A 21,520-nucleotide genomic window follows, 5' to 3' on the forward strand; every position below is an offset into this window, starting at 1 on the left:
AAAAACAGAAAATATACAATGGCAAGAAACAAAAGACAAATACATAGAGATTTTCCCATGGATCCCAAAACCATGACTACTAGATTGATTTTTCATTATATTCCTTTCAATGTTACAATAACTATATATACATGTTGAGGTATTCATAAACCCCAATCCATAAACCTTGGATTAGAACATAGCCATAGTTCCATTGACTAGAGATACAAGATACCATGGGTAGAAAACCATCATGCCCCAAACCATGTGTGAAACCCATGCACAAAACCATAGGCAGATCCGCCACCTAATATAGGGAAAGAATATAACACACACCTAACATTATCCTACTTATTGTTTTCTTTCGATAGAGGGGGTCACAGGAGATCTTAGTCATTAGTTCAGCCCTACAATGGCTATTGTTTCTCTACACCAAGAAAAATTCTCAGTGCTCATAGACTTTGTAAATGCATCTGCAGTATCATTCAAAGTGTTCACTTTTACCAGCAACACATTTTTGTCCTCAACCATATCCCTCACAAAGTGATATTGAACATCGATGTGCTTTGTCTTCGAATGATAAGCAAGGTTATTTACCAAGAAAATTGCGCTTTGGCTGTCATAATCTATCCTTATAGCTTGTTGTCCTAACCCTATACTTGAACACAATCTCTGCAACCAAACTGCTTCCTTGCTTGCATGAGTGGCTGCCATGTATTATGCCTTTGTAGTTGAAAGTGCCACCAAAAGCTGTCTCTTGATCATCCAACTGAATGCACCTCTAAATAGGTTAAACACATACACACTTGTAGATGTTCTCTAATCCAGATCTCCAACCTAGTTTGAATCAACAAATCCATGAATGTCCAAAACTTTGTTGAATCTTGGTATTCCTTGGTAGCAAAAACCATAATCACTAGTGCCAAGAAAATCCCTGAAAATCCACTTCATTGATTTCCAATGCTTCTTCCTTGGTTTTGACATAAACCTGCTCGATACTCCCACTGCATGTGCAATTTATGGTCTAGTATAGACCATTTCATACATCAGGCTACCGACTACACTTGTGTATGGAACATGGGACATGTCCTCTTCCTCTTCTTGGGTCTTGGGACACTATTCAACATATAACTTTACACCTATAGGAATAGGAACCTTCACTGGTTACTATCCTACATATTAAATCTTTGCAGTATTATCTCGATAAACTTCCTCTGGTTTAACCATAGCTTCCTTTTTGCTCAATCTTGTTTAATTTCCATGCCCAAAATATAGTTTGCAAAACCAAGATCCTTCATGTCAAATTTGGAGGACAATTGGGTCTTCAAATCCTAGATAATTTCTTTGTTATTTCCAAAAAGAAACATATCACCCACATACAAGATGAGATAAATAACGTGGTCACCAATTAATTTAAAATACACACAGTGATCTACTTTTCTTCTGGTGAAGCCATATCCGTGTATAAATGTATCAAATTTTTGATACCACATCCTTGGTGATTGTTTTAACCCATACAGAGACTTTTTTAACCTGCATACCAGTTCTTTCTTTCCCTTCATCGCAAATCCTTCAGGTTTCTTCATGTATATCTCTTCTTCCAAATCCCCGTGAAGAAATGTTATCTTCACATTCATCTGTTCTACCTCAAAATAAAAATCTGTAGCAATAGATAAAAGTAATCTAATAGAAGCTACCTTAGCAACATGAGAAAAAATATCACCAAAATCAATTCTCGACACCTAGGAATAACCTTTTGCTACCAACTGAGATTTTTATTTCTCCACCTTGCCTTCTACATTCATATTCTTCTTAAACACCCATTTTCTTCTAATGGGTTTACTTCCAGCTGAGAAATCCACTAAATCCCAAGCCTAATTTTTGTGCAAAGATGTGATTTCATTAACCATGGCCTCTTTCCAGAGTTTTCCATACTCTCAATCTACTACCTCCCTAATAGTTTTGGGATCATCATCAGTGATACATAAAGAAAAATTTGAACAGAAAGCAGATGAACTATACCTTTCTGGCTGCCTTTTTTCTCGAACTAATCTTCTCACACTTGGAGTTTGTGGTTCTTTATTTTCTTCATTCCTATTCTGTTGTAGAATCTCATTCTTCATCCTTTAGCTCAAACTCTATATTCTGAGGTTCCTTTAGTAGGACTTCATGTTTAATAACATATTTCACTTCTCTAATAACCACATCATGGTTGTACACAACCTTCCTTGTTTCTAGGTTCTAAAGCTTATAACATTTTAAACCATCCTTATACCCAATAAAGATGCACCTTTCACATTTACTATCCAACTTGGTTCTTTTCTCCTTTGGAACATGTACATATGCATCACATCCAAATACCATCAGATGTGAAAGAGAGGATTTCTTACCAGTCCATACATCATGTGGAGACTTATCCTCCAATGTTGATGAAGATGGTATGTTGACCAGGTAACATGTAGTCTCCATTTCCTTTACCCAGAATTCTTGTCCTAACTTGACAACACTGAGCATGCTTCTTTCATTTACCATCAATGTCCTATTAATTATTTATGCAACTCTATTTTGTTGAGGTGTGTATGGGGTAATCTTCTATTGTTCTATACCACACTTCTTAAAAAATTATTCAAATTCCTTCTTGCAGAACTCTCCACGATTATCTATCCTCGACACCTTTATCTTCTTCTCCGTCTAGTTTTCAACTAGAGCCTTAAATTCTTTAAACATGTCAAAGACTTCAGATTTTTTCCTGAGGAAATATATCCATGCATTCCTCGAGAAGTGATCTATAAATGATACATATTACACATACTTACCTAGTGATGGGACCGACATAGGTCCAAACACATCAATGTGCACAAGCTCTAATATCCGTTTTGCCCTCTTATCACCAAAGGGGAAACTCACCCAATTGTGCTTCCCATATACGAAATGTTCAAAAAAATAAAAATCCAGAGAGAAATTAGACATACCTTCTACCATACCGTTACCATGAATTATTCGAAGGCCCTTCTCTCCAATATGTCCAAGCTTTTTATGCCATATCATGGTCTTTTCTCCAGAGACCACCACATTTTCTGCTTTATTTCAGGAACCATAGAATTGTTGCACCCATAAATAAAATTACTACCCAGAAGCTTGTATAGAGTTCCAATCCAAACTCCCCACATCAATACCAGTGCTCCTAGAACCATCTTGCACGTATATTTCTTGAACATTGTTTTTACTCCTACATCATCCATCTTGCCTTAAAATATCATATTTCTGGCCAATGCAGGAATATCCTTCCACCTTGCAACTTCAGCTTGAATTTTGTGGTCCAATGATTCTAGCCTTCCTAGCATCCCCTAAGAAGACATATGTTCGAAATATTGGGGTGGGGTGGGGTGGGGTGAATCAGTATTCCTTAGCAATTAGTGCTTTTAAATCTTTTCAAATAATTAGTTAATATTCAATTATTATTAATGTTTATGCAGCAATAACAGTAAATAAAATAACACAGTAGGCACAAGAATTTTAGGTGGAAAACCCCCTCTGGGTCAAAAACCATCAATAATTTTCTAATAAATTCTTTAATCTTCATCCCCAACTGAAATGAAAGCAACAACTTCCTAGAATTCTAGAAAATCATTCTTCTCTAGATCCCATTAGAAGGATGCCCCAACGCCTTGGTTTCTTCAGTAATCAACTGAATGGATGCCCCAACACCCTAGTGAGCCACAACTCGCCCTAGTACCACCCTACCACCCTGAAATGTTCACATGCCGCAACCTATAAGAAACTATACACCTACCTAGCACCTCCCTGCAACCCTATAATGACTGAAATAAGACAAGACTGTGGATTCCAAAACCAAGGACAAAAATCCACGATATAATAATATGTAAAATGACTTTCGTGTACTTGACCAAATACCCAATCACTCTATGACCTGCAAGCCAACCATGACATCATCCCAACACTGAATCTTTGACTCTAGGCAGAATGACTCTTTCACAAATGACTCTTTTACAATCTTTACAATGATGACTCATTTACAACTTTACAATAATGACTCTTGGCCTTAACACTTCACAATATTTGAATGGTTGTCATGTCTTCAAGGATGTCCCACTACAATGCTTCCTTTGATTTGATACCTTTTCTCTTGAATTCTTGCTTGAAGTTGTACTTGAATCTTCTTTTACCTGCATGCAAAATTTTCCCAGCGAAACCAATCCTAAAACAAAACAAAATACCCTTCAACTTACCTCTGCTTGCAAAACACATGTAAGTGCATAATAATGAATAAATACAAAATAAAATTACAATGTGTACTTCAAGTGTGCTTGTCACTTTTGTTGTTGACTTGTTGCAGCAATGGACAAGGACTCTCACTCTTGATATAGTCTTGGACTCTATGCAAGACTATATCCAAAACTGACCTAAAGAGATATATATATATATATATATATATATATATATATATATATTTATATATATAATAAAAACTGATGACAGACCCTAGACGTATGATGGACCAAGTTCTAAGTACAACAACAGTTTTCATTCTAACAACTATGAAAATACAAGTAACATGAAATTACAACATCATATAGATTTAGTAGACTTGGTGTGGCATCAAATGTGTAGTATCAAGAATAGGACATCTGAAATGTGGTATCAAAACTAATTGTGACATATAGAGACATAGAGATATAACCGAGACCATGTATATACTTATGTTGTCCTACAAAAACATATGTCATAGATGATACTCATATTTCAAATTTAAACACTAATACATACCTTTCTATAGGAGGCTTACCCTTGATTATTGATGTGTGGTCCTTACTGCAGTGATCCTTGAACACATGTTTTTTCTTGCCTTCTAGGAGCTTGATATTGAATTTGTTGTATCTACGTAATTTCGGATCTCCACAACCTAAAATTTCATCTTGTGGTAGCCCTCTGAGTCCTATTTCCAACCCAACATTCCTGATCAAGATTGTATTCTTCAAGGAAGAGTTATGCCCAATCTCCCTCGATGGACGGATTATAGACTTGTTCATTAGAAAGAACTTGTACGAAGTTCCACATGTTACTTTAACAACCTTCGGCCTTGAAAATGCTACTCAACAAACTATAGTCTTTTATACTTCTGTGAATATTTATGAAATTTTAATCCAATGCTCAAAGAGAAAGTTATGATGATTTTCCCAACATCACCTGTTTGACATGGAATTCAGGAGCCTGCAAAAATGCTAACTTTTGCAGATCATATCTCCGAACATATAGCAAAAAAATATCTGAAATTCGATCAGTAGGTTCATCAAGATTTCGACTCAAATGGGTTTTAATTTAAGCTTTGGAAGCTTCACAGAGAAAGTGTTACAGTGAAAATGCCACGATGACCTTTTTGAAGCCACAAAATCCCTACTAGAGGAGGATGTGAGGGTCATTATTTATATGATTTCTTGTGTTGAGAGGGTCCTCAACAAGTTAACATTGGAGAGAATTTAGGATAAAAAAAACATTATTAATTATTAACTATTCAATGACCACAACTAATTATGAATGCCATGTCACAACTCCATGGGGTTTTAGCCCACTAACTAGGGTTACTAACTTCAAACATGAACATCTCTCAAACTGTGAAGAATTACTTGGCATGCCATATATCAACGGAAACATCTCGACAAGTAGAATCCAACCTAGAAGATCCTTGGCTCAGAATAGAGTAAGTGGTCAAGTCAAAAATCCCATGCAAGATCGGGGTAGCCCTTGGTGCTGCTTAGGTTAACATCAATGAAAACCACTGATCATTAATCTCCCCCTTTGGCATTGATGGAAACATAAGTACTTCCCCTGTGGTCATGACACCTCTTCCTACTACCTCCTCTCCCCCTTTTTCATCAATGGCAAAGGGTGACTCCCCTTGATAAAATATCATCCTATGGACCTGTACACACCTCCACTTTGTAGTATACCTAGGGGGGATATTATGGGGTATAGAGGGAGGTACCCAAGGGAATAATGCAATAATGGTATGGGCTATAGTAATAAATAAGGTGGTTAACCCGTATCATGTAAGGGACCACAAGTAGTTAGCAATAATGTAATAAGCTCATTGTATTATATAGATGGTATTGAGAGAACCATGGTAATGACCCATGGTATTATGTGTATGAGGCCTATATAGAGGCTATAGACTCTCCATTGAGAGATGTCAAGCATTATTGTATGAACAGGAGTATGGCTTGTGGAGTGTTCTCCTTCCTTAAGGAGTGAATGTATGGTGTTGCCCTACCTTAAGGATTTGATCAATAAAGAAGAATTTCTATCTATATTTAGATCTTGTTACTTCTTGGGTTTATTTCGATTATCTTATATTTTTGGATCAGATCTATAACAAGTGGTATCAGAGCACTTTCTTGGGCAAATCGGATATTTTTTTTATTTGTTTTGCAGGAACATTTTGGGGCATCGAGTTTGCAGATCAGATCTATACATTCTGGTGAACATTTTGGAGAATATCATTGCAGATCTAGGTTCTTTGCAAAAAAATATCCAATTTGAAAAAAAAGATTGGCCGAATCAGAGTCCAGATGAGGGAGATATCGCCGATTTAAAAATCAGCTGTGCTGTAGACATTTTTCGGGGTGGTGAGTTTGTAGATCAGATTTGTACATTATGGTACAAAATTTTCAGAGTCTAATTACAGATCTGGGTTCTTTGCAAAAAAATACCCAATTTCAAGAAAAAAAATCGGCCGAATAGATGTCTGGATGGGGGAGATATCGTTGATTTAAAAATTAGCTGTGTTGCAGACATTTTTTGGGGCGATGAGTTTGTAGATCAGATTTGTATGTTCTGGTGCAAAATTTTCAGAATCTAATTATAAATATGGGTTCTTTGTAAAAAAATACCCAATTAAAAAAAAAAAATCAGTTGAATTAGAGTCTACATGAGGGAGATATTGCTGATTTAAAATCAGTTCTTTTTTCAGAAATATTTGTGACGGCGGGACAATTGCAGCGTGAATATGAAATTCTAGTGCCTAGATCGGGATTTATATCACATAGGAAGATGTGGAATGGTTGTTCCATTTTCGAAAATAGGTCATAATAGGGATTCTGAGCAATATTGACTAAATTGTGACAATTTCAAATTTTCTCCAAGTAAGTGATTTTTTTTTTCCAAACCCTCTTCATGGCGGTTCTATATTTTACAGGAAAATATGATGGTCTGACTATTGAAGAATACATAAAAGAAAAAAAGTCATTATGGGAAAAACATTGGAAATTTTGGGTAGTGGCTAGTTTTATAGAGGAGGCGGCCACATGGTGGGAATTACTTAACAAAAAGAAGTGTTCCACCTTGCCCGATGAAGAATTTGAAAAATTCCTTTTAAACAGCTGGTCTCATGCTAGAAAACAAGATAATGAGAAACATGTGGGGTTATTTTCTACTGGTATTTGCTTATTACAGGTTCATGGATATATTCAGAAGGAGAAGATCATTGTGTCTATAAATCCTAGTTGCAAGAAAAATCTTATAAATGTCAATTTGGCAAAAAAATTGCAAGTTCTAGCAAAACAAATGGAGCACACATAGGTTAATAATGAGGAGGTGAAAGTTTATAAAGATTTGAAGATTTCTATGGATAAGTATGTATTGCATTCTAATTTTTATGCTTCAGATATAGCTAATGTGGATGTTGTTTTAGGATACCCTTGGATGGAATCGGTGGGTACTATCAATATTAATGTGCAGAAGAAATTCCTGAAGCTTTGGTATAAAAAGAAGAAAATTACATTACAGGATATTTCCATCAACAAACAAGTAGAGTCTAAGGAGGCTGAAGCATAAGATGTTCTAGGGACTGACACATCAGATGATCATCCCTTGATGGTTGACAACCAAACACAAACATCAAACTAGGTACGAGAAAAACCGGTAGAGTCCAAGGAGGCTGAAGCAGAAAATGTTACAAGGATGGATACATCAGATGAGGAATCCATGGTTGAAGTAATATTGGAAGATAAGCAACAATAGTAGGGACCACAACATGCACCAGATACCAATCAGGCTCCATTAGGTGGTGAATTAAAGAAAGATACACCGTTGGTTAAAACTTCAACATATCACCACCCACATCGCCCCGCAAGAAAACAACCAACAAGATGGCAACGAATCAGCAACAAGGACAACAACCCTTGCATGACAGATAGAGAGGGATGACGATCCACCCATAACACAACAAAGAAAAAGTGCCACCAGGGTCAACTTCCATCTCAAGTGAGCAAGGCACCAGCTAGATCAAGGGTTCACCTTTCTCTGGGATTGCTAGATGCACGTGCATGGTACCAGTGGACTACTCTTTTGAGTAAATCTTATTATTTGTGTTCTTTTTATGTTTCGGGGACGAAACATGTTTAAGGGGGTTGGAATGTAGTTTGCTTGGGGGGGGTAGTATGGGGTACAGAGGGAGGTACCCAAGGGAATAATGTAATAATGGGATGGGCCATAGTAATAAATAAGGTGGTTAATCTGGTGCCGATACCACTTTTTATAGATCTAATCCAAAAATATAAGATAATAGAAATAAACCCAATAAATAGCAAGATCTGAAGAGAGAAAGAAATGCTTCTTTATTGATCAAACCCTTAAGGTAGGACAACACCATACATTCACTCCTTCAGGAAGGAGAACACTCCACAAGCCATATGCTTATTTATACAATAATCCTTGACATCTCTCAATGGGGAGTCTCTAGCCTCTATATAGGCCTCATACATACAATACCATGGGTCATTATCATGGTTCTCTCGATACCATCTATCTAATACAATGTGCTTATTACATTATTGCTAACTACTTGTGGTCCCTTACATGATACAGGTTAACCATATTGTTTATTACTATGGCACATCCCATTATTACATTATTCCCTTGGGTACCTCCCTCTGTACCCCATACTATCCCCCCAGGTATACTACACACTCCCCCTTTCTACTTAGTTAGATAAGAGAATGATTCTAGTGAGGACTTGGGAGAATCCCAAGCTTTTGGCGAAGATACTCAAATTCTTCACAAGGTAATGGTTTGGTAAAAATGTTAGCAATTTGTTCATTTGTGCCAACATATTCAAGCTTGATATTCTTTTCAGTGACCTGCTCTCTAACGAAATGATATTTAATCGGAATGTGCTTCATTTTGGAATGCATCACAGGATTCTTGGAGATACTAATGGCACTGGTGTTATTGCAAAATATAGGAATAGGCTCATAAAACTTGACTTGAATATCTTGAAAAAATTGCTTCATCTAGAGAACTTGTGTACAACAAGCTGCTACCGCGATATATTTTGCTTCTGCTATGGATAATGAGATTGAAGACTCGTTTTTACTTAACCATGAAACAAGACAACAACTTAGGTAGAACGCTGCACCACTGGTACACTTACAATCATGAACACTTCCTGCCCAATCTGCATCTATGTGAGCTTGGATGACCAAATCATTTCCTTTGGGATACCAGAGACCATATTCCGTTGTTCCCTTAAGATATCGAATAATTCTTTTGACGATAATGATATGGGATTCTTTTGGTGCTGCTTGGAATCATGCTACTTGTCCAACTGCCTACATCAAATCTAGTCGGGAGGTTGTCACATATAGGATACTACCAATCATGGATCTATATGTGACAGCCTCCTGGCCGAATGTGATGTAGGCAATTGGACAAGTAGCACGATTCCAAGTAGCAGTTGGACAAGTTGGATCGTGTTACTTGTCAAACTGCCTGCATCACATCTGGCCGGGAGGCTGTCACATATAGGATACTACCAATCATGGATCTATACAACCTTTGGTCCACATCCTTTAATGAGCCTTCTAAGATTAAATTGCAACCTGTTACCATGGGGTTAAGGACTGGCTTGCAATCTTCCATCAGGAATTTCTTGAGCATTTCTTTGATATAATTGGTTTGATATATGAGTATTCCTTTATCCTGCTGAGAAATATGAATCCTAAAAAGTATGTCAGTTCACCAAGCATAGAAATTTCAAACTCACTTCACATTTTTGTGGTAAAGCCTTTACTTAATCTATCATCACTACTTCTAAAGATTATATCATCCACATATACTTTGATAATTGATAGGTTATCTCCATCCAGTTTCACATAAAGATTGATGTCAGCACTTCCTTTCTTGAATCCCTATTGATGTAGATATCTGTCAAGACCAGCATACCAAGCCCTAGGAGCTTGCTTGAGACCATATAGATCCTTCTTTAATCTGCAGAGGTAGTCTTCTTTGTCAGAGAGCAAAAAACCTTCGGGTTGTTCAATGTAAACTTCTTCCTCCAATTCACCATTTATAAAAGCTAACTTAACATCCATTTGGTAGACCTTGATTTTTCTTGAGTAAGCATAAGTGAGAAACATCCTGATAGCTTCCATTATGGAAGCAAGAGAAAATGTTTCTTCAAAAGCGATTCCTTCAACATATGCATATCCTTTACAGACTAATATTGCCTTGTTCTTGGTAACCTGTAATCCTTCAACTGTTTTTCTCCCCCTAAACCTGTAATGAAACTACCATCTTGTTCAAACTACCTTCTTGTGAATCATAGACTTGTGCCATATACTATTGCATAGACTCCTCCTCTACAAACATTAAGGAGTCAACAAGCCATATTGTTCAAAATAGTGAGTCACCTAACGGGTCATCTTGAGTTGAGTCATTATGTGGCCATAGTTATGACACTTGAAGCATTCAATGTTGTCCATAGGTGATTCTATCTGATATCTACAACCGTGAGCGCTATGGCCATAGTTATGGCATTTGAAACATTCAATGTTTGTCCCATCTAGCATGTATTCTCTTCTAATAAAATCATCATGGAACCTGCCTTGTGATCCTGCAAACTTGCTTCTAGGGTTTTGCAAATAATGATTATACCCATAAAAAACTTCACAATCCTTAGCCATATGTCCATAGTTAGCACATAAAAATCAATAACCATTAAATAAATGTGGTAACTGAATGGTTCATTCGAATGCGATGGTCCTTGATAGGTTTACCTATCAATAAATTTACAATCCTTTGCCAGATGTCCATAGTTAGCGCATGAAAAACAATAACCATTAAATAAACGAACATACTTGGAAGATTTTTCATTCTTCTTTGGAGGTAATGTTGTAGTTTTTTGTGGTCCTTCATTCTTGATTGCTTTGGTCTTGTTCTTTGGAGTTGTAACATTCTTCTTTAGCTATTCACTTTGATCAACTTCCTTCTTAAAATCATCCAGATGTGGAGCTTGTAACTTCATCAACTGGAGCTTTACCATCTTTAATTGCCTTCATTTTTGCTTCTTCATTTGTCTTATCTTGTAAGGGTTCTTTTTACGATCCCTTGAGTTTGTTGATCTCCTCACGGGTTACATCAAGTTCTTCTTTCTTTTGAGCAAGATCTTCTTGATACCATATTTTCAAGATCTTCCTTCTGTTTTCTGCCTCCTCAACCAGTAGCTTGAGAAGAGTGGTCTTCTCTACTTCTTTGTTGAGAACTTGTATCTGTTCCTTCTGCTTCTCATTTTCAATCCCGAGTCTGCTTATTTCTACTGAATATGTTTCTAATTCCTTTTTATTTTCGTCAACAATGGATATGTATCTTTGATCAAATTCCTTCCTTTCAATTTCTGCTTCTTGCATCTATTGTGTGATCCTTCTAATCTCTGCAAACGTTGTTGTATTATTGATTTATTCCAATTTATTTCTAATATTGCTAATCATCTTCTTAGACTCTTCATTTTCTTTGATGATTTCTTTTGCTGTCTTCAATTCTGCTTCCAACAGTCTTGTCTTTTCCTTTTGACTTTTGAGTTCCTTTATCACCTTGATCACTTGATTTTGAAACTTTGTTTTACTCATTTCTCCCATTTCTTCATCATAATCAGAAGGATCCAAATTTTCAATAACATCTTGACCTGATTTCTTTGTTGAATAGAGATTATGAAGATTTTCCCAAAGAGATTTAGCTATTGAGCATTGACCAACTTATGTTTTCACAGAATTTGGAAAAACATTCAAAATTACATTCATGGCCTTTGAATTGTACCTTTTAGCTTCGTTGGTAGATGTGTCTCTAGAAACAATTGATTCCCATACTCCATGTGCCTGGAAATGTACTTCCATCCTAGATTCCCATATCCAGTAATTATCTGCATCAAAATAAGGGGTTGGTACGCAATACTCACTTTCTTCAGATTTTGTTGTACTTGTACCTTCCTTTGACGTCCTTGTAACCTGTTTCTTTGACTTTCCCATCTCTATGCTCTGAAAACTAACTTCTAGTAGTTAAGATATTACTGAAGGAACCAAGATCTGATACCAATTGTTGGAAATACTGGGGGGGGGGTTAATCAATATTCCTTAGAAATTAGCACTTTTAAACCTTTTTAGAGCATTAGTTAATCTACAATTATTATTAATGTTTATGCAGTAATAACAGTAAATAAAAGAACACATTAGGAACAAGAATGTTAGGTGGAAAACCCCCTTTGGGTCAAAAACCACTGAACACTTTTCTAATAAATTATTTAATCTTCAACCCCAACTGAAATGAAAGAAAAAACTTCCTTGAATTCTATAAAAACATTCTTCTCTAGCTCCCACTAGAAGGACGCCCCAACACCCTGGTTTCTTCAGTAATCAACTAAATGGATGTCCCAATACCCTAGTGAGCCACAACTCACCCTAGCACCACCCTACCACCCTAAAGTGTTCACAAGACCCAAATTGTAGGCAAATTCATACACCTACCTAACACCTCCCTGCCACCCTATAATCACTGAAATAAGACAAGACTGTGGATTCCCAAACTAGGGACAACAATCCATGATACAATAATATGTATAATGATTTTTGTGTACTTGACCAAATACCCAATCACTCTATGACCTGCAACCCAACCATGACATCATTCCAACAGTGACTCTTATACCTCCCAACACTGCATCTTTGACTTTAGGTAGAATGAATCTTTCACAAATGACTCTTTTACAATCTTTACAATGATGACTCTTTTACAAATGACTCTTTTACAATTTTACAATGATAACTCTTATACAAATGACTCTTTTACAACTTTACAATAATGACTCTTGGCCTTAATAATACTTCACGATATCTGAATGGTTGCCATGTCTTCAAGGATGTTTCGCTGCAATTCTTCCTTTGATTTGATACTCTTGCTCTTGAATTCTTGCTTGAAGTTGTACTTGAATCTTCTTCTACCTGCATGCAAAATTTTCCTGGTGAAACCAATCCCGAAACAAAACAAAATACCCTTCAATTTACCTCTGCCTACAAAACACATGTAAGTGCATAATAATGAATAAATACAAAGTAAAATTACAATGTGTACCTGAAGTGTGCTTCTTACTTTTTTTGTTCACTTGTTGCAGCAGTAGACAAAGACTCCCACTCTTGATATAGGCATGAAATCTATGCAAGACTATATCCAAAACTGACCTAAAGATATATACAATAAAAACCGATGACAAACCGTAGACTTGTGATGGACAAAGTTCTAAGTACAATAAATGAGACCATTCTATCAACTATGAAAAAACAAGTAACATGAAATTACAACATCATATAGATTTAGCAGACTTGGTGTAGCATCAAATGTGTAGTATCAAGAATAATACATTCAAAATGTGGTATCAAAACTAACTGTGACATATAGAGACATAGAGATATAACCGAGACCCTATATATACTTACATTTTCTTGCAAAAACATATGTCAGAGATGATACTCATATTTCAAATGTAAACAGTAATCATACATACCTTGCTATAGGAGGCTTACCCTTGATTGTTGATGTGTGGTCCTTACTGCAATGATCTTTGAATGCATGCTTTTTCTTGCCTTCTAGGAGATTGATATTGAATCTATTGTATCTATGTAATGTTGGATCTCCAGGATCTGAAATTTCATCTTGTGGTAGCCCTATGAGTCCTGTTTCCAACCCCATAGGTCTGATAAATATTGGATTCTTCAAGAAAGAGTTATGCCCAATCTCCCACGATGATCATATTATAGACTAGTTTAATAGAGCGAACTTGTACAAAGTTCCGCGTGTCACTGTTGCAACCTTCAGCCCTGAAAACATTACTCAACAAAATAAAGTATGTCCTATTCCTATGACTATTTATGAAATTTGAATCCAATGCTCAAAGAGAAAGTCATGACGATTTTCCCAATGTCACATGTTTGACATGGAATTCAGGAGCCTGTAAAAACCGTAAATTCCTCAAATCATATCTTTGAAAATATAGCGAACCAAGATCTGAAATTTGGTCACGCGGTTCATCACGATTTTGGTTCAAAAGAGTTTTAATTGCAGCTTTGGAAGCTTCGTAGAAAAAAAGTTATAGCGAGAATTTCACAATGACCTGTTTGAAGCCACAAAATCCCTATTAGAGGAGGATATGAGGGTCATTATTTATATGAATGTATTGAGTTAAGAGGGTCCTAAAGAAGTGAACGTTGGAGGGATTTTAGGAGAAAAAATAAAATTATTAATTATTGACTATTCAATGACCACAACCAATTATGAGTGGCATGCCACAACCCCATAAGGTTTTAGCCCACTAATTGGGGTTACTAATTTCAAACATGAATATCTCTAAAACCGTGAAGAATTACTTGGTATGCCATATATCAACGGAAACATCTCGATGAGTAGAATCCATATAGAAGATCATTGACTCAGAATAGAGTAATTTGTCAAGTCAAAATTCCCATGCAAGATCGAGGTAGCCCCTGGTGCTTCTTGGGTTGACTTCAATAACAACCACTGATCAACATATTGTGTCATACTCGTAGAACCACTCCCTATGGGGAGTGAAGTGAAAGGATGCACCTAAGTCAATCAATAATGCCTCAAGATCTACATGTGTACTTGAAGAAGAAGCCAAGTACACACCCCCACCTTCATCTGAGGTGGTTTTTTCATCTGTAGAAGGAGCATAATTAGATCCCTTTTCTTTCTCAAGAGCTTTAGATCTACAATAATTTTTGAAGTGCCCTTCCTTTCCACATTTCCAGAACACCTTTACAAGTTTTCTTGGAGATTTAGATATCCCTATAGATTTAGATCCCCCACTTGAGGACTTATTTTTGTTTTTGTTCTTGGACTGTCCCCATATAGACAAGGCATCTCCATTCTGGCCCTCCATAATTTTCTGTCTCATCTCCTCTAATAGAAAGGATAAGAGTATTTCATCAAACTTAAAGGTAGTTGTATTGCTACCTATTGCAACAACCAAACTATCCCATGAATCAGGTAGAGAACTCAACAAATGGATGCACTTATCCTCATCTGAAATTGTAATATCAACAGATAAAAATTGACTTACCATAGTATTAAAGGCATTCAGATGCTATGTCACTGAGTCTCCAACCTTCATCCTGAGGTTATAAAAATTTTCTATAGGAACAGAGTTTTCACTGGAGACTTAGATTGGTACAAAGTCCCTAGCTTTTCCCACAAAGCCTTTGCCGTAGCTCCCCATGATACATTCAATAACACTAAATCTAAGATACATAACCGTATTGTTCTTTTTTGCTTTCTGATCCAACTTCCCCAGTCTTCATATGACATTGTCGTTGGTTTAGTACCCAGATCTATTGTGATCCACTGATCTTTATCCCTTAGCAGATCCTCCATCTTGAGTTTCCACAGCTCAAAACTCTAACCATTTAGTTTCTCGATCCTTATCTTTCCACTACTTTCCATCTTTTTCCACCTCAAGAATTGATCATGTATATCTCCCACTGAATAGTGTCTACCACAGGTTCAAGAAAAACCCCTCAGCAACATATATATTCCTTTCAATGTTACAATACATATATATACATGCCGAAGCATTCATAAACCATAATCCATTAACCCTAGATTAGAACATAACCATAGTTCCCTTGATCGTATCTAGAAGATACCATGTGCAGAAAACCACCATCCCGAGAACCATGTGCGAAACCCATGCACAAAACCATAGGTAGGTCCTCCCACCTAATATAGGGAAATAATATAACACACACCCAACACTAAGCTTAAATCATAATCACTGTGTGTTATACAGGATTTATGACTACGAACAGAAATATCTCCCCTAGGTTTGCTGGATAACCTAGAAGAACAGAATGATAAAGGACCCAATGTTTTCCTTAAAGTAAGTAGATGTGAGGAAGAAACCTTCTTGGAATCAGTAGTATGTTTCGCTCCTTCTTTGGCTTGAATTCTCCACTACTAGCTCGAGCTGCCAAAATTAGAACCTGCAAAACCAAACAACACAAGCCAAGAAACTATGAGATCTATATAGCATCATCTATCTAGTTTATTCAACATATCAACATGGTATTGAAATACATGAAATAATGACATCAAATATATATATAAAAAAAGAACTCTTTGTATTGATATAAATGGAATGAGTTACAACCATAAATATGTGTCAATATTGTAGAAGAGATCCTCCAAGTTGTTGACTTGTCCTTCCTTTGTCACAAAGTATACCTCCAATCACCCTAAATGCATCAAAGGATAACTCTCACACCAACAACATAAGGATAGAATCACTCTCCAAAAGCCAACCCCTTGTATATGGAAAGCTGTAAATATATAGAGGAGTGAGGTAAGTTGGGAGTTCTTATCCTTTTACCAATTTTGGGATTGAGATCCACTCTTGGTGGGAGGATGAGATCTAAGGATAAGGTATGGAAACTCCAAGGTAGGATAGGATAGGATTCAAAAGTTTTATCTGAGGTAAATGGTTATAACAGATCCTGGAAGCTTTTGGAAATGGAGGCTTCAAGATTCTCTCTCTTTTTCCCAGATTTCTAGAATTAATGCAGGTGAAAAGGGGAGAAACTTGTGGGTGATGAACGCAGGCCATAGTGGAGAAAACTATAGGTGAACATTATCTAGCAAGAGGCCAGGGTGCCTTGGTCCTAAAACTGGCTTAGATGATGCATTTTAGGGCAGAAATTGTGGGGAATGAGAGAGTCATGCATAGGGCTTTGTGAAATGATGATGTAAAGGGGGGAATAGGATGTGAATGATCCCATTAGGAGGTTGATTGATCAGATGTGAAAAAATAGCCTATAACAGAGTTCCCCTAAAGTGGAAAGTCAGAGATTATGATTGATTAATGAAGTTATTTACCTTGTGACAAGTTGAGATCAAGAACAACCGATGAGCTTCATCTTCTGTTACAATACGATTACATCATGACGTCCTTTTGCTGAGGGAGTCATACCCATACTCAACACATAAGCTAACATAACATGTACATTGATCAAAAGACACATCCAATGATGATTTATGGTGGACCCATGACTAAATGATTGTTAGTATGATCATAGCCATCATGCATAGTGATCTTGTATAATATTGAAATCATAGTTTGGATGGTGAAAACTAGATCTGGGGTCTTCTATCTCATTCACACAACCAACCAATGTACAAGTCTAACCATGTCAATCAATGAGCTTAAGTAGAACATGGTAGACACCTTCTAATTACCAATTAATGATGTAAGTCATTAACAGACATGCGAGAAACCACCGATGATGTTAATGGATCTCAACGTACTCAAGTACAGTTTGTATTGTGTGAATAAATGAGTTGATGTCGAACACCACACAAAATATTTCAGTCGAAGGCCAATAATGTAAATCTATCACTGAGAGTGAGAAAAATTTCCATTGATGTATGTAAGCACCAAGGCACTGATTGGTGTTTCTAAGTCAACTTCTTGGATAATGTGCTGATGTCAGCAACAAGCGACCCATTACAGGAGGGCCTTGATGTAGCCCCCGTCAATGACATGAAACATGTATGATGATTGAGATAGAATGATCATAAATATGTTGATATGGAACTTGATCAGAAAGATAAACATGGAACGAAAGCTTAAGAGTATTGTAACAGAGATATCTCATGAACACAATGACAACACTAAAATGTAGTTGGAAGCATTGACCCAAAATCTAAATGGAGATTCTTAGAAGGTATGATGAACCAAAATACAAGAAGATTACCCAACCCAAAAGCCACGGAGATGAAGTGGAAGAGTGCCATGTTCAAGAGAAACTCACTTCCATTAACAAATGAAGTACCTTGTTTTCCCAATTTCCCCAACCATACTAGTACCTCTCTAGTTTTTAACAAGCTTGAGGAGGATAACATATGCCTGATCTGTAAGTCCATCCTTTGGATGAATCCCGTTGAGAATATTTAATGAACCTAAAGGAGTGGTTCGGCCCCGTCATGATCAAAGAGTCCATCGACGTTTTATGTTTTAACGAGTATGTCAAAGGTGAAAACTTCACTTATTTTTCATGTTTAGAGAGTTTGAAAAAGAGGTTAAAAGAAAACTCCAGATGTCCCTTTTCATAGGGAGTTCCTTAGTTCTAAACAGGTAGAAAACAATACACAAGAGAAACTCTTAGCCATATTCAACTAAGGTATTCCTTTTTCATAGTTATTCTATGTCAGTCTAGAAAAGGTTTAAACTTATACTAAGTAGACGTCTTTTCATTTACTTTTACAAGTTTGAGAAAACAAGTGCTCATAAATCTTTTTATGTTTTGGTAGTATGAAAGGAGTTGAAAGAGTACTCCAAGGGGTTATTTTTTTGTAAGTCTAAATATCTTGAAAAAGAGGTAAAGTGTAATCTTCAGTCAAAATAACCTATTTAAAGCACAACAAAATCCGTTAACAGTTTTTGACTTGCTCAAAACAACACAAAAAGGATTAAGCATACATGTTTCATAGTAAAAATGAATCATCACTAGGTCAAAACATTAAATATGAATAAAATAATGAATAATATGACCATATATACTAAAAAATGACTATTCATTTTTACCATTTCACATTTACCTTCAATAGTGAGAGTTCTGAGTACTTTTTCCCTCGATCTTTTGTAGTTGATTGTGACCAATCTAGTGGACGATTTTGAGTACCGTCACTTCCAGGTAGGAGCTAAAACCTTTCTCTTTCTTTCAGTGGTTCCATTTTATGATTTCAAGAAAAAATTATGAGTTTTTGATGGCCTCAGGGTTCCAAAATTTCACCCTAGGATCAACACAGTCCTAGAGGGTCGAAAAGTGTGTTGGGCCCAAATCTAAAGTTGTTTATCAGTTTCTCCTCAAAATTTGTCAAGTTTTTTGCATGAAAAGGATCCTAATGAATATCATGTTGATGTTTTAGGGGTTCATCAACATAAAATGGATTTCGTATGGAGAGAAAGAGAACACGAGGAAAAATATTTAAATACAACAAATGATACTACTACCATCTAGGCATTAGAGAACTGTGCATTAATAAAATTATTCTGCCTTCTTGGTATGAGGGAACATATGGAGTTTTTTAAATACATTATTTTCTCATGGGATGTTTAGGCACAAGCATTTAGGTTTGGGGAACATCTACTCGAGATAAAGTTTGATGATATCTACTTTCTGACAGGACTATCCATGAGGGTTTCCTCCATATCTCTCCTAAGTGGAAGAAGTGGTGAGGAGACAGTGAAAGATTATATCTCCACCTATTGTAGACCTTGATCCCAACCAATAAAGGATTAAAATATCAGTATAAAAGACATGACCCAGTTACCTTTTAGAACGATCATATTCATTATTGCAATATTGGCAGGTAACTCTAGATTGCATGTGGAAAGCAAATCATATATGCAATATGGATTGGGGTTTCTGGAGCCAACACTCTTCAACTAGAGTGAGGGAGTTCTAGTTAATATGAAAGAACAACTGACTAAAGAAAAAGAGGGAAAGCTAAATAAGTTTGGATACCGTGAAATCTTAGTTTCCTTTGCATTAGAGAGGATTCCATTACTTCAACCTCAACATATTATACTTGAGCCTATCGATCTGAGGGTGCCACAAATGAGGAGGTGGATAGATCACATATCCTAACATGCAAGGTCGTCGATGATCAGCTTTGCACCAACCTTCTTCAGATGGTTGTGCAGGCAATTTATCATGATCAACGAATATCCTTACGCAGGCATGGATTTATGCGATGACCCTGAGCTTGTGATTCTTGAGGGTGAGGAATGTGGTATTGTAGGTAAAAAAAAATTACCTTTTAATTTTTGAAAGTTTTACAATTTTTTTTTGTTTTTTTGTGTTTCAGAGACTAAACTATTGATGTTTCATGTAGATGTGGGGCTTGTTCAACCTATTGGTGCTTCATATATCCGTCATGCAGAGGAATGACAATAGAAGGAGGGAGTAGAACCAACATAGGTTGTTGTAGTGGGACGAGATATGCTACGCGATCAAAATGTAGTAGAGGTCCTATTAGAGGTGAAGTGGCACGTGGAAGGGTTAACACATGGAATTGATGATACCGTGGTCGACCAACTTCCACTACGACTTCAATGATACACCATAGGAGTTCCTAGTCGTATTGGTCAACTACTACGTAATATGGCTCATGTAGTGTCATTCTATCATTAACACCTTTGATTTGTCTACTTAAATCTTACATGTAGTTTTTTATATGTGTGATGTATGGCATATATGTCTCGGGCACAAATTTTTGTAAAACCAAACTTATATATATATATATATATATATTTAGATATATATAGATCTCTCTCTCTCTCTCTCTCTCTCTCTATATATATATATATATATATATATATATATATATTCAATGTTTTTTGGTTTCTATTGTATTTTCAATGTGATGTGATGTGAATTGAAAATTAATTACATTTGTGGCAAATGTATATCTAAGACATGATTAGCTAGGGAATATGTCAATGAATTTATATTTCTAGAAATGTGTTCATATTGTATGAAATCGAAAATGTATTTCTAGAAGGCCTACTCTTAAAACCATGCATAAGATTGTGGGACTTCTAATTGAATAGAAACTAGCAAGTTGTAGTACTATGAACTGTGAGTCAAGTCTGATGACAAAACGACAAATACCATGTGAAATATCATTAGATACTAGCTTGACCACTGTGCTATACTCAACAATGTTGTTGGTGGAGAGACCAATACAAATCCTTTGCAGACTCACTAACTCGTTATTTGTATCAAATATAGCCCATGATACGGAACATAAGTTCTGAGTACTATGACTGACACCATTAGCATAAATGATAGAATTTTCAAGAGATACCGACTCCTCCAAACCAAACGTAAAAGGGAATCAACATAAATTGTGAAAAAATATGAAAGGACACACTGCAAACACATTCAGCACACCTATAGATAGTATGTACACAGTGGAAATTACACTTGAGGTCAAGCATAATATTTTTTGAGGTACAACCCATTTCTAGGCTGCGCCAAAGGGAACTCCATCAAAATATACTAACTCAAAGGCCCCTTTTGCAAGGACTCACTTGACAATGTATGGACCTAACCAAATGGGTTGAAACTTCCTCGAACCTAAATTATCAGACTCCTGGTCATACAAAAGAACAAGGTCTCCTTCT

The sequence above is a fragment of the Pinus tabuliformis genome, chromosome X (assembly GCF_031772625.1).
Source record: "Pinus tabuliformis cultivar Carrire ecotype Pingquan chromosome X, CPIR1, whole genome shotgun sequence".
Classification (NCBI taxonomy): Eukaryota; Viridiplantae; Streptophyta; class Pinopsida; order Pinales; family Pinaceae; genus Pinus; species Pinus tabuliformis.